At 40.2% G+C, this 12,157-nt stretch overlaps 1 protein-coding gene across 1 annotated transcript in view; it reads right to left on the bottom strand.

The window, feature by feature from the left end:
- Positions 1-12,157, bottom strand: part of EMC2 (ER membrane protein complex subunit 2) — a 376,010-nt gene that overhangs the window by 199,217 nt on the left and 164,636 nt on the right. The window lies entirely within an intron of this gene.

The raw sequence follows: 12,157 nt of genomic DNA, 5'->3' as shown, positions 1-12,157 counted from the left end.
AGGGGAAATCAAAAGCAAAACTTGAACACTCAAACATTTCTTAAAATGTTTTACCACTTCACATGTAACATCGCAGACCAAACTGCATCCAAGAGTGACAAGCAATGCGAGTGAAGCAATGGTAAATCCCAGAATATATAAAAGTAAATATGAACTTGGTCTTTTAAAGCCTTATGAAATACATTATCTCTCAAATTTCTGCAGGTAGCACATTATAGAGTGGATGGGGCCAGTGTTAGGGCAGTTTTTCTAAAGTCCAACAGGGGCTTTATAAAACTATACCTTAGGCAATACAGAAAATAAACTCCACACCTAGTATATGGCTGTACTACCCGAGATAATCGTAGCAGTGACACAGCCGCCAAACAAAAGAGGTGTTGGCTGGAAGGTTTGGAATTAATCCTAACCTCTGGCATTGTTTGAGGTTGCTTGTGGTCTTGTGCAGAAGGGATGTGACCAAGCAGTTCGAGCTGGACTGGCCCTTTTAGGGTGGGATCATGCCTGATTTGCACATTGTCTTTCCCCTTTTGAAATGGACTGGCAGGCGAGGAACAATGGTCTGGTGGGTTGGCAATAGCAATGCCAGAGGTAAGGATTCATTTGAAACCTTCCAGCTTTCACCTCTTTTGTTTTGCTATGACAGAGCAGCCAGACTTATCCTAGGAAGGAGAGCGGGCTGTAGATCGGTACAAAAGAACCTGTAGTATATATATAGTCCAAGGAAACAGGATACGGATGTATTGACAAAATAATGGTTTATTTTATATATACACAGGCAAAGAGAATTTTTTAGAAAGGTAAGTACTATTATCATTCATCAACACAATTATAAAAACGAACACTATACTTATGATATGCAAACCAAAGTGTAAACCATATTTAGAATAGCAGTATGCAGATCAAGAGGAGTAAAACCTAGTGGTACGCATTTAGAATGGCTGCATCCTATTCATTGAGAGTAAAACCACATTAGTAGACTTTTACAATGTAATTCAAGGTAAGCGGACCCTATTGGTAATAACCTCCAGTGTTATTCTGTTTCAGGAATACTATAGTTTTACCAACGCTGTTACAATTAAGTACCTTTCCACTTGCATAAGTTCTTCTGGTTCAGAAATTATACACCTACCAAGTTAACAGGTAAGCACCTTGCAACATATCTAACTTATTCTTCTCTCAGGAATGGATACAGTTAAACCAATATTACTTTTCAGAGGGGCAGCAAGAATCTCCTGGATAAGTAAGAACGCACGATACACATTTAGAATGGCAATCAGCTATTCAAGGTGAATAAAACCTCATTGGTCAAACTATTACAGGAATTTGTAATTATACCAAGGATACTTTTCAGAAGAGTGGAACTCTATTCTAAGGTAAGTAAGAACTATATATACTTTTTATAGGGGCAATAAGCAACTCTAGGATAAGTGAGAAATCTGCACGACTGTTTTAGAAAGGTAATACGCAGTTCAGAGTAAGCACAACCCAATGTTACACATTTAGAATGGCAGCAGCTATTCAAGGTGAATAAACCCTATTTACACTTATTCAGTTTCCGGAATATGTGAGGGCATCATGAAGCAAGACACAGTCAAAAGATTCAAAGTTCAAATTAAAATGGTTTATAAAATCAAATATCAGGAGGGTTGAAGGCCTACCTCGGCCAATGCTAAGGTGGGATTTCCCAAAAATCACAAAATAGTGTCCCCACAGGGTATAAAGTAATGGTGATGCGGTATATCCATTACCGGTGCTCACCTTATTTTCTCTAACCTCAGTTTATGTATTAGACTGTTGTGAACAAGGATTACCACAGACTGGATCTATTGCTCCTAAGTTCAAGCTGGTATATTAACAAGTCTAGCACAAAACAATTTCAAAAAGGAAAAAAGAAAAAGCAAAAGAAAAAGGAAAGATCACTCTTGTCTGGGTACACTATTCCCTAATTCCAGACGGTGTCCTAAATTTTCTCTATCTATGTGTGTTTAACCTCTTATTTGCATATAATTGTGTCATTGATGCTATCAGAGGATCATTGCTTTAATGTTTTACATTTGACACAATACAGGATCTTGATCATAGACAAAATAATATTTCTCGTTATTTTAATGAAAAACATAAAACAATCTTTTGTGCGTGAGCCTCAATGTCATTTTACAAAATGTTCTCTAGAAACGGGCTAAATTTTGGATACATAACATATTTCAATCATATTATCGGCATCTGAATAGATCATGCACCATAAAAAACAATAATAATTGAAAACAAGTAAAGTAAAGAAAATATACAAAAATTTAAACCATTCAAAAGGACAGACCAATGAGAAAAAGACTTTCCATTTAAACAAAAATTCTGAGTATCACAGGACATAAATTCTATCCTTATAGCAGAAAGATATTATAAGGTTGTTCAGTTTTCACCCTATTTTATTTATGGAAGTCCACATGTGTACATTCCAAGGAAACCCAAGGAACGAAAAAACAACTATAATTCCTAGTGGGGTTTGGAAATATATGGCTGGTGTAAACTTGGTTTGTACATTCACACTTGCCAACCGCTTCTTACAGTGCTGCTCAGGTGGGATTTCCCTGCTTGAAAGAAACTAAGGAGTCAAAGTTCAACTTAAAATTATGTGTGTCCAAAGCATATCCTTGCCCTCACAACTAAAGCAAACAATGTCTAGGGATGTCAATAATCAAATAAATGTTGATCAACACAAGGTTCTGAGCTTCTTCCAGCTCCGACCTTCCTATTCAGGTCTCCTTCCCCAAGTTTATTTTATTTTATTGATTTATTGCATTTGTTCCAGAGTTTCGGGGCCATGACAAGGAAGCTGCTGCCTCCTGCTTTGGAATTTTTGAAAGGGGAGACATCAAGGAGAGACTTATGGTTGGATCTGAGCATTCTCTTGGAAGCTTTTTTGCTTATTGTGTTGTTTAAGTATATGGGAGTTTTGTTGGTAAGGCATTTGTAGGTAATGAACAGAGATTTGTAGACGATTCTCTCCTTGATAGGTAGCCAGTGAGTCTCCCTCCTTATGTTCGAGATGTGGTCAGACTTTTTGATGCCTAGTGCTGCATATAGCGCTTTATTTTGCATTAATTGTAGTTTCCCTAGGTAGGGATTAGAGGTCCCAAGTAAGAGTATGTTGCAGTTGTCCAGCTTGGATAATATTAAGGCTCTGGCTAGGGTGACACAATTGGTGGGCATGAGGTACTGTCGATCAGGGCGATCAATTTGGAGGTGTAGGATGTAGACAACGAAAGAACGTTTACAAGTCTGGTCATTGTTAGGTTCGTATCTAGGTAAACTCCTAAGGTTTTAACCTGCTTTGATACTGAGATCAGAGAACTGTCTATGGTGATAGTTGAGTAGTCTGAGTGGAGGGCAGTGATTTTACTTTGGGTGCCCACAATGAGAATTTCTGTTTTCTCATTGGTGAAGCAGAGGCTGTTCAGAGCCATCCAATTTTGGATTATTGCATAAATCTTGTTAATGTTCATCGTATCTTGAACCTAATCCCCTGAGATCGGTTTGAGGATCTGGGTGTCATCTGCGAAATTGGTGTAGATGACACCCATGGCATCCAAGGCCGAAAAGAGGAGGTTAGTGTACGCATTGTATAGGTGGGCGAGAGACCGACCCCTGGGGTACCCCAATGGGGACGGGTATGGGATCGGCAGGCTCTTTTTACCAATGCTTACTCTGGACGTGCATTCGGCTAGAAAGGATTTCACCCGAGGGTGGCATTTGTAGAGAAGCAGAAATCATTTGCTAGAGTAGCACATAGTTTGTTATGGTCCACTAAGTCAAATGCTGCGGATAAGTCTAACAGCAATAGTATACAGAGTTTACCCAAGGCCCTGATGGTATCTATCTGGATTTTCAGGTCCAGGAGAGCCGTTTCTGTGCTGTGGTTGGGCCTCAATATAGATTGCCAATCTCCAAGGAGCTGATTTTGTTCAAGATAGGCTTGAATTTGAGTGTAGGCTATGTTTTCGATAATTTTGAGTAGAAACGGTACGGTAGTTATAGGTTGGTAGTTGGTGGGTACCGTTGCATCAAAGGATTTTTTTTAGCAGAAGGGTCACCCATGCTTCTTTTATGCTTGCTGGGACTGTGTTTGTGTTAAATGAAGCATTCACAAAGTTATTAATGATGGGGTGAGGATGGGGGCACAGAGTTTAACTAAGTGGGCTGAGAAATGATCCCCTTTGCAGTCTGAGGCTTTTAGTTTAGCGATAGTACCTTCTACTGTGTCTCGGGTCACTGGGGTAAATAGGAATTGCAGATTCACATTTTCTTTGGTTTTATTGAGACTAGTATTCATTACATTTTTTTCAGCTAGGATTTTTCTTTTTGTGAGGATTTTCTTTTGGAGTAGTTCTATTTTGGAAGCTAACGCATTTTTGGATGGTAGTGCACCATTCCTTTCTGGAGTTGGCAGGCGTAGTAACTTGAATTGGGTTTTTCAATTCCTTAAGAATAGAGAGAGCTCTTTAGAGTTAGAGCTGGCGTTGCTAATACAAGTGTTATATGCCTGAGCTTTATGGGTGCAGTTTTGTAATTTTTATTGGCAATTCTAAAAGTGTTGGCAGAGTCTGTGGTAGGTGATTTTTTGTTGGTGTTCGAGCTCTCTTTTAGTTCGTCTTAGCGAGACTAGTTACTCATTACACCAGAAACTCATACGTTTGTCAGCACGTCGTGTTTTGGTTGTTAGTGGAGCTGCCGTGCCAATAGTGGTGGTAAGGCACATGTGGTAGACCTCAGCCAGGAGACCGGGGTTGTTGCTTGTGACCAAATTTGAGGACAGTGCATTGGTTATGATGGGGCTAGATTTTCGGCTGTTTCCGAGTATTTCTTGTTTCGTGAGAATCTGTTACTTTCGTTGTTAAAGGACTTATCTCCTTTCTAGTAAGGGAGAAATGTATGCTATGGTGTTCAGTCCAATCAAGGAGTATGATCGACTCGATGTCTATTTTGGAGTTCAGCGTCAGTATCCAATCCAGTGTTCGACCTTTGATGTGAGTGGGGGCATTCATCAGCTGGGTGAAGTTCTCGTCTTTGAGGCCAGTGTGTAGGGATTCTGCTTTGGTGTCCTGCTTATCATTGACACTTAGAATGATATTGCCAAGGATAAGGCATTTGGTATTAGGTTCAATGAAGGGGGCTAGCAACAATGGTATGTCTAGGTCTGGATGGGTGTTGCTATTGGGTGATCTGTAGATGACCACAATGTTGAGTGTGGTTTTCTGGTCGGTGGCAAATTTAGCTAGGAGTAGTTCATAACCTACTATTTCTTCGATAGGGCAGGATCTGAATTGCAGCTTGGATTTGGCTACTATGGCTACACCACCTCATTGTGCATTGGTTCTGTCAGTGCTAATGATGTTATAGTCTGGAGGGATGGCCAGGGCTAGTAGGGGTCCAGACGCCTGGTGTAGCCAGGTCTATGTGACTACTAGTAAGTCCAGTTGTTCAATAATGTAATCATGGATTTCAATGGTGTGGGCTCATAGTGAACGGGCATTAATAAGGGCACCTTTAATGTAACATGACAGGTCTGTGTGTGGCTCGAGAGTTGTGACAGGAGTCTGATCATCTATGGCAATAATGGGGTGTTTGTCGGTGACTCCAGATGGCTTCTTGTGTTGATTGTTACTGGGCAAAGGGTTGGGCTTTGGTTGTTTGGGCAGGACGCAGGCTGAGCTGTAGCTAGTGGGTGTAACATTAGTATGTGATCTTAGTCGATGTAGGCTAGTAGTACCCTGAATCGAATAAGTAGTCGATTACGTCAAAATGTTTGAGGAGAGATTGTGGTCTATCATAGATGTGGGTTTAATAGGCGGTACTATCTTTGGACCTTCCGTATTGCCTAGAGTATTGCCATTATCCTGGATAGTCATAAACGGAGGTATGGTGGGTAGGAACGGTGTGTGACAGGGGATGGGATGGTGCCAGATGCAGGCCAATCTGGAGAGGCCCTTACCATACATAAAGTAGGAACTGCCTGAGCAGGGAAAACAATCTGGTATAATACAATAAGGGAACAGAATGGTAAATAGCAGACCAAGCATACCAGAATGCTCAGAGAAAGGGCTGCTATACAATGCTTTAATCTGCACTTTAAAACCAACTGCCTAGGTCAAAGCGAGAGTACTCAGAGACAAGTAGGAGTGGCAATTAATCTAGAGGTTAATTGGATACAATAGGCGGGAAGTGGTGAGCAACAGTAATATGGTAGGCTGGTTCTACTCGAGAACAGTGGGCAGGTTCAGCAAGTAATATTGTGGGTTAGTACAATAGGAGTACTATAGCATTCAGGTTCAAATTTAAATGCAATGGGCGGAGCTACGGTGGGCTAGATCCACTTGATAGCCATGGGCAGGTTAAGCAAAACAGGCCATGGGCTTGTACAGCATAGCAAATACGGTAGGCTAGTTTAAATGAAATACAAAGGGCAACAATACAATAGACTAGTTCAGCTAGAGAGCAATGAGCAGGTTCGGCAATACTGCTCTGGGCAGGTATGGCACAACGATGCAGTAAGCTAATCTAGATTAATTGCAATGAGCAACAATACAATAGGCTAGTTCGGCTAGAAGGCCATGGGCAGGTTCAGCAATGATGCCATGGGCTGGTACAGCACAGCAATACGGTAGGCTAGTTTACATTAAATGCAAGGGCAACAATACAATAGGCTAGTTCAGCTAGCGAGCAGGGAGCAGGCTCAGCAGTACTGCTCTGGGCAGTTATGGCACAATGATGCAGTAAGCTAATATCGATTAAATGCAATGGGCAACACTACATTAGGCTAGTAGAAGGATCAACAATAATGCTGAGGGTCGGGCGTGGCTACAAAGCCACGTAGGAGGCTGTTTTCCGCAGAGCTACCGTCGATCCTGTGTAGATCCGAACTGAAACGACACATATTCTTGATTAAAACGGAGTATGATTGATGAGGCAGACATGGGAAACTATGAGGCACAGCTGGAAGTATTGGTGCTTTGAGCGGTAAAGTGGCTCGCAGATAAGGAGCCCGGAGAGGATTGCAGCAGATCAGAAACAACTGATCCATTCCGGAACTGTGAGCACCAGAGATGGCAGCTTGAGTGCTGAACTCCTGCAACTGTGTGGATATAACTTCCTAATGATGGCTGAGACACCCTGTTCTACTGAGACCACCCAACCTGCTAAGAGACAGAAGGGAAGAGATGATAATGACAGTGACAAAAGAGATGACAAGCTGCTTGCGTTGCTCACTCAGGTGACTGTAGATATTGCTGATATCAGAGCAAGAACGATAAGTGCTGAAGAAAAATACCTAAATCTACAGACTAAGGTTGTGGCTGTTGAAGATCATCTTACAACTGTTGAAGAAAAAACACTACGACGTGCTGATCAAGTGAGGCAGCTGGAGCTTCAAAATGAGAGACTGTCTCTAAAGTTGTCCGAGCAGGAAAATTTATCTCGGAGGAATAAGGTGAGGATTGCTGGTTTTCCTGAAAATGTAGAAAGGGGCAATCCTGTAGCTTTTTTAGAAAAAACTGATTACTATGCTTAACTTGGACCCGAAAACAAGTTGGAGATCTGTCGTCGGGTGGAAATAAAATAATGATCTTTACAGACTTGAGCAGAGATTTTCTAGAAAAAAGGAAATGTTTCAACATTACAAAAGAAAAGGCAAGGATGAAACAACTCAAGTATTACATGGTGTACCCAGCAATTTTACAGATCGTGGTGGAAGGCCAGGTTCATTCATTTATGACTGTAAAAAATGCAGAGGCTTTTTTGTCTGCTTTAGATATGGACCCCATGGAAACTGCCTTGCCTTCCTCACAAAAGTCTGCACAGATGAAGAAGAAAAGATGAGCTACTGTGACTTATTTTTTGCAATTTCATATTTTATGTTGAACGTTTTTATTTTAATTTAATTTGTTTCACTTTTGTTATTATTGTTTATTGATCTCTTATTACTGTTGGTTTAACGGTTCGAATATTCTTTGAATCCTTGTTGCCCTCCGGAACTTTGGAAAAGAGGACCTATCCACACGTGTTTTGTTGTGCCGACGTTGCCTGCTACATGATCTCGTTTATGGCAGAGTGTAATGGCGGACGCTGTTTTCGGCTGTCTGACGTTTATATGTTATGAGGACGTCATCGGAATATGCGTCGCGTAAGGTGAGACTATCCTTATTGGAACTCACGGCTCAATTGTGTATGTTGAGCGCTACATCCTTTATATGTTTATAAATACCTGCAGATTGCCGTAGTCTTGCTTTTGGGGCAAAGCGTTATTATACGTTTTGAGATATGACACTGCCACTACCCGACTATGCATTTGTCAGTAAAAGGAATGAATGAGGAGCTCCTATGGAACTGGAGCAGAAGTGATCGGTAAGGAAGTTGGGGGCCAAGCGGATTAAGGGACGCGATCTGAGCAATGAATTCTGCCCACAATACAAAGGCTTCATAGTGTGCAAATCACCACTGGTACTGTGCATTTTATTTTTTTATTTTTTTGCCTCCCCTAAGGACAACGTTCTGAAGCCTCATTGAATACGTTCTGTACATGGATGTCACCTGGTCGTCTAACTCGTCTCGCTTCTGCTTACTACTCACTTTATATTATACTGGGGAGCTGGTAACAGACACGGCACATTTATTTGGTATTAGTTGGGAAATTCTGCATTACTGGGGCACGCACTTTTGGGAAAAGCAATGTTATAAAAATAAATATGGACCATTATTATATGGGCTGGAATACTGGACAGACTTGTAGCCTAGAGCTGCTCGGCAGAATGGTGGCTGCATGAGCTGTAGGCTGAGGACGTGGGGTGTACCTCTGCACATGGCACCAATGCATTTTAATCTACCCATTGGAAACAAAGATAGCTGGAATCCTTTCCTCAATTCTATGAATATGAAGAACTGCATTATTTTTGCTTGTAATTATTGGAATTCTGTTCATTTCCATGGGTTTTCACTGTGCCAGTGCATCGAAGACCACTATTGTATTACTCTCTGTCCTAAGGGGCTCAGGCGTTTGAGTGACTAGCTGGATTTTTTTATCTTTCCCCATTGTGTGTTGCTGCCAGGAGGTCGCCAAGCGCTACACATTCCAACACGAGGGCATTGTGTGATTATATATGTTAGGGAGAGAATGAAGGTCAATAAGAAAGACAACAGGTGATTGTACCATCTTTACACAACGACAAGACTTTTCCCTGACTTTTGTCGTTGAATCGCAGTACTGTGCCTAATGAGGTCTGCTGCAATTATTGCAGAGTACATATCTGGTGAAGCTGATTTCTGCCTCTAAGTGCTATTGTTTTCTGTTGACTATGATTTGAATTTGGAAACACAAATGCCTTTTTGTTACTGATGATAGATAAGGGGGATAATACTGCATTCAATGATGCAGGTAGATAAGACTGTTTGAATTCATCATTGAATTATAATTTTACAGTGCATTTCTGGCGGGGGGGGGTCATGAAATGTGCTCCAGTGGTGATTTTGCAAGCTGTAGACAAATCTTTGAATCTTACATGTTGAAATGTGGCACCAAACTATATTGAATACGAGCCTGTTTCATGTAGAATATCATTTAATTGATAGTTTTTGATTCAATGTTGGTGTATTGGTAAATGAAGTGAGGTGCAATCTATTTTTAGTGGTATCTTGTGTTGGATTTAGGCCTTGTACTAGTCCTAGTAGTGGAAGTGCAAGAGGTTATGAGCAGTAGCACGACTGGTGGTTCTGCTGCACACTCCATGCTTCCTACTGATTACTTTTATGAACATTAATTGGGAAGAATATGTTAATATGTTAATTTTACTGATATGGCATATGTGGGAGTTGAGCTGTATGATGCTATTACTCAAGATTTAATATATGTTGATTTGAAGTGCAAAGGTCTTGGTGTTTTGATGGTAGACTTAGGTCTTGTCCTTGAGTGGTATTTAATGATATGGGTGAGAATATTGTTGAATTGGGGTGGTGGGGGGGTAGTTGGTACCGTGTTGTTTAAACATGATGTGTAGATGGGGGTATGGAATGTGATTTTGATACATGTACACTGTGTTTGATCATTCTGGAGAGTTTATTGAAATTGTTATTCTGGGTGCGGAATTAGAATATCTTTGTACTGTTTTGGGGTTTTAGGGGGAAGATAAAAATTATATTGTATTGTCTATTATGCTTATCTCATTGTAAATATTTAGAGGGAAGTAAATTAAATGTATTATCGGTGTGCACATCTTTTGGGAGTATAGTTAGGAATACTGTTTTTATTGTATATAACAGTCTGATTTGGGTCCGTAGTTGATCAGACTTTGTTCAAACAATGCTTTCTTTTTGTTGTTCATGTTTTCTGGTGTTGCTATGTTTGTCCGTGTGGGAGAGGTTGTACTATCTCATATCTTGTTTGTTTCTTGTAATGGAGGTCTCCTACTTTAACTGGAGAGGACATTTCAAGATGTTGGGAAAACGCACTTGCCAATCATGAATATGTATTGTTAGAGTGTTATTGATTCCTATACATTGAGATTATGCGTGATGAGGGTTGCTGTGGAATACAAATAGGTGATAATGAGTATTTGTAGATTGTAATGGGGACTTTGTCAGTTGGAACCTGGAATGTGAAAGGCTTAAATTGTCCGAACAAAAGGAGAATGTTGTTGTCCAAATTATGGAGAGATAAAGTTGATGATGTATTTCTCCAAGAGACATTTGCTACCGGGATCTGAAGATTTGTTAACTAACTCTAAATATACAAAGATTCTGTTGAATTGTCATACAGCAAAATCTAGAGGTGTAGGGATTCTGTTTAGGAGGTGTTTGAATGTTGGTGTGGAAAGAGTGAGTATGGATACGGAAGGTCTCGTTCTATTGGTTGATTTAAAATAGGAGGGAAAATTGCTTTCTATTGGTTCTGTTTATGGTCCATGTGTTAATAGTGGTAGATTCTTTGCATCTTTGGAAGCAATGTTACGTGATAAGAGAGGAGAATCTATCATCGTGGGAGGGGACTTTAATTTTATATTAGATTATAAAAAGGGATAGATCCTCTGCGTGTAATTTTTCTGGCCAAAAATCAAGCAAGGAATTTAATGACTTTTTAGATGTCTATGACCTTGTAGACACTTGGAGGAACTTGCATCCAAGAGACGTAGTTTTTTATTTTTATTCCCCGGCACATGATTCATTTTCGAGACTGGATTATGTTCTAGTTTCTGATGTATTGGTGGAAGCAAGTATGGGGGAACATAATTTATCTGATCACTCAATGGTGAGAATTAAGCTACATTTTGATGGTGGGAGACGAGGAAATTGTAGGTGGAGACTCAAGCCCTTCATTTTATAAGAGGAGAACGCTTCCAAAGCATTGAGTGATTCCATTAAAAAATGTTTTAATGATAATAAAGGTTCGTCAGATAGTCTGGTGGTTTGGGACTCCTTTAAAGCTTTCATTAGGGGGGAGTTGATATGCTGGACTGCTAGGGCGAGGAAAAAAGGGGAAACAAAATTGTTAGAAATTCTGACTAACTTGGGAAATCTGCAACAGAGGTATGCTTTATCAAATATTAATAATGATAGACTGGAATTCAATGTGCTAAAGGATGCCCTGAAACTAGAGATTGAATCTCAAATGGAGAAAGGTTTGTTTTATATGAGACAAAGGTATTGGGAAGGAGGCGATCGAGGGGGAAAGCTGTTGGCAAACAAACGGAAGGTTTTTTTGGAAAGAAACCATGTGCGTAAAATAGATAAGGGTACTGAAGGTGTGGCGATAATGAGTAAAGTGATAGGTGAATGCTTTTGTTTGTTTTATACAGAATTGTACACTGATGAGTTTACCCCACAATTGAAAGTTGTGTAGATGATTTTTTGGGGAAAATTGATGTTCCATCTTTGCCTGAGGAAGGCAGAAATTTGCTTGACGCACCAATTACTGTATCAGAAGTATTGTTAGCAACTGGTGGATTACAAGATGGAAAATCTCCAGGTATAGATGCTTTATCTACTGAATTTTATAATAGTTTTGATGTGCAGCTAGCGCCGGAATTGTGCGAGTTGTATAATCAATTCTTAATCGAAGGTAATTTGTGTCTGTCAATGAAGGAGGCTGTTGTAACAGTTGTTCACAAACCAGGGA

The sequence above is a fragment of the Ambystoma mexicanum genome, chromosome 5q (genome assembly GCF_040938575.1).
Source record: "Ambystoma mexicanum isolate Mex_15411 chromosome 5q, UKY_AmexF1_1, whole genome shotgun sequence".
Lineage (NCBI taxonomy): Eukaryota > Metazoa > Chordata > Amphibia > Caudata > Ambystomatidae > Ambystoma > Ambystoma mexicanum.
Note: the sequence above shows the minus strand (reverse complement) of the source record. Positions and strands in the feature narration are given on the sequence as shown.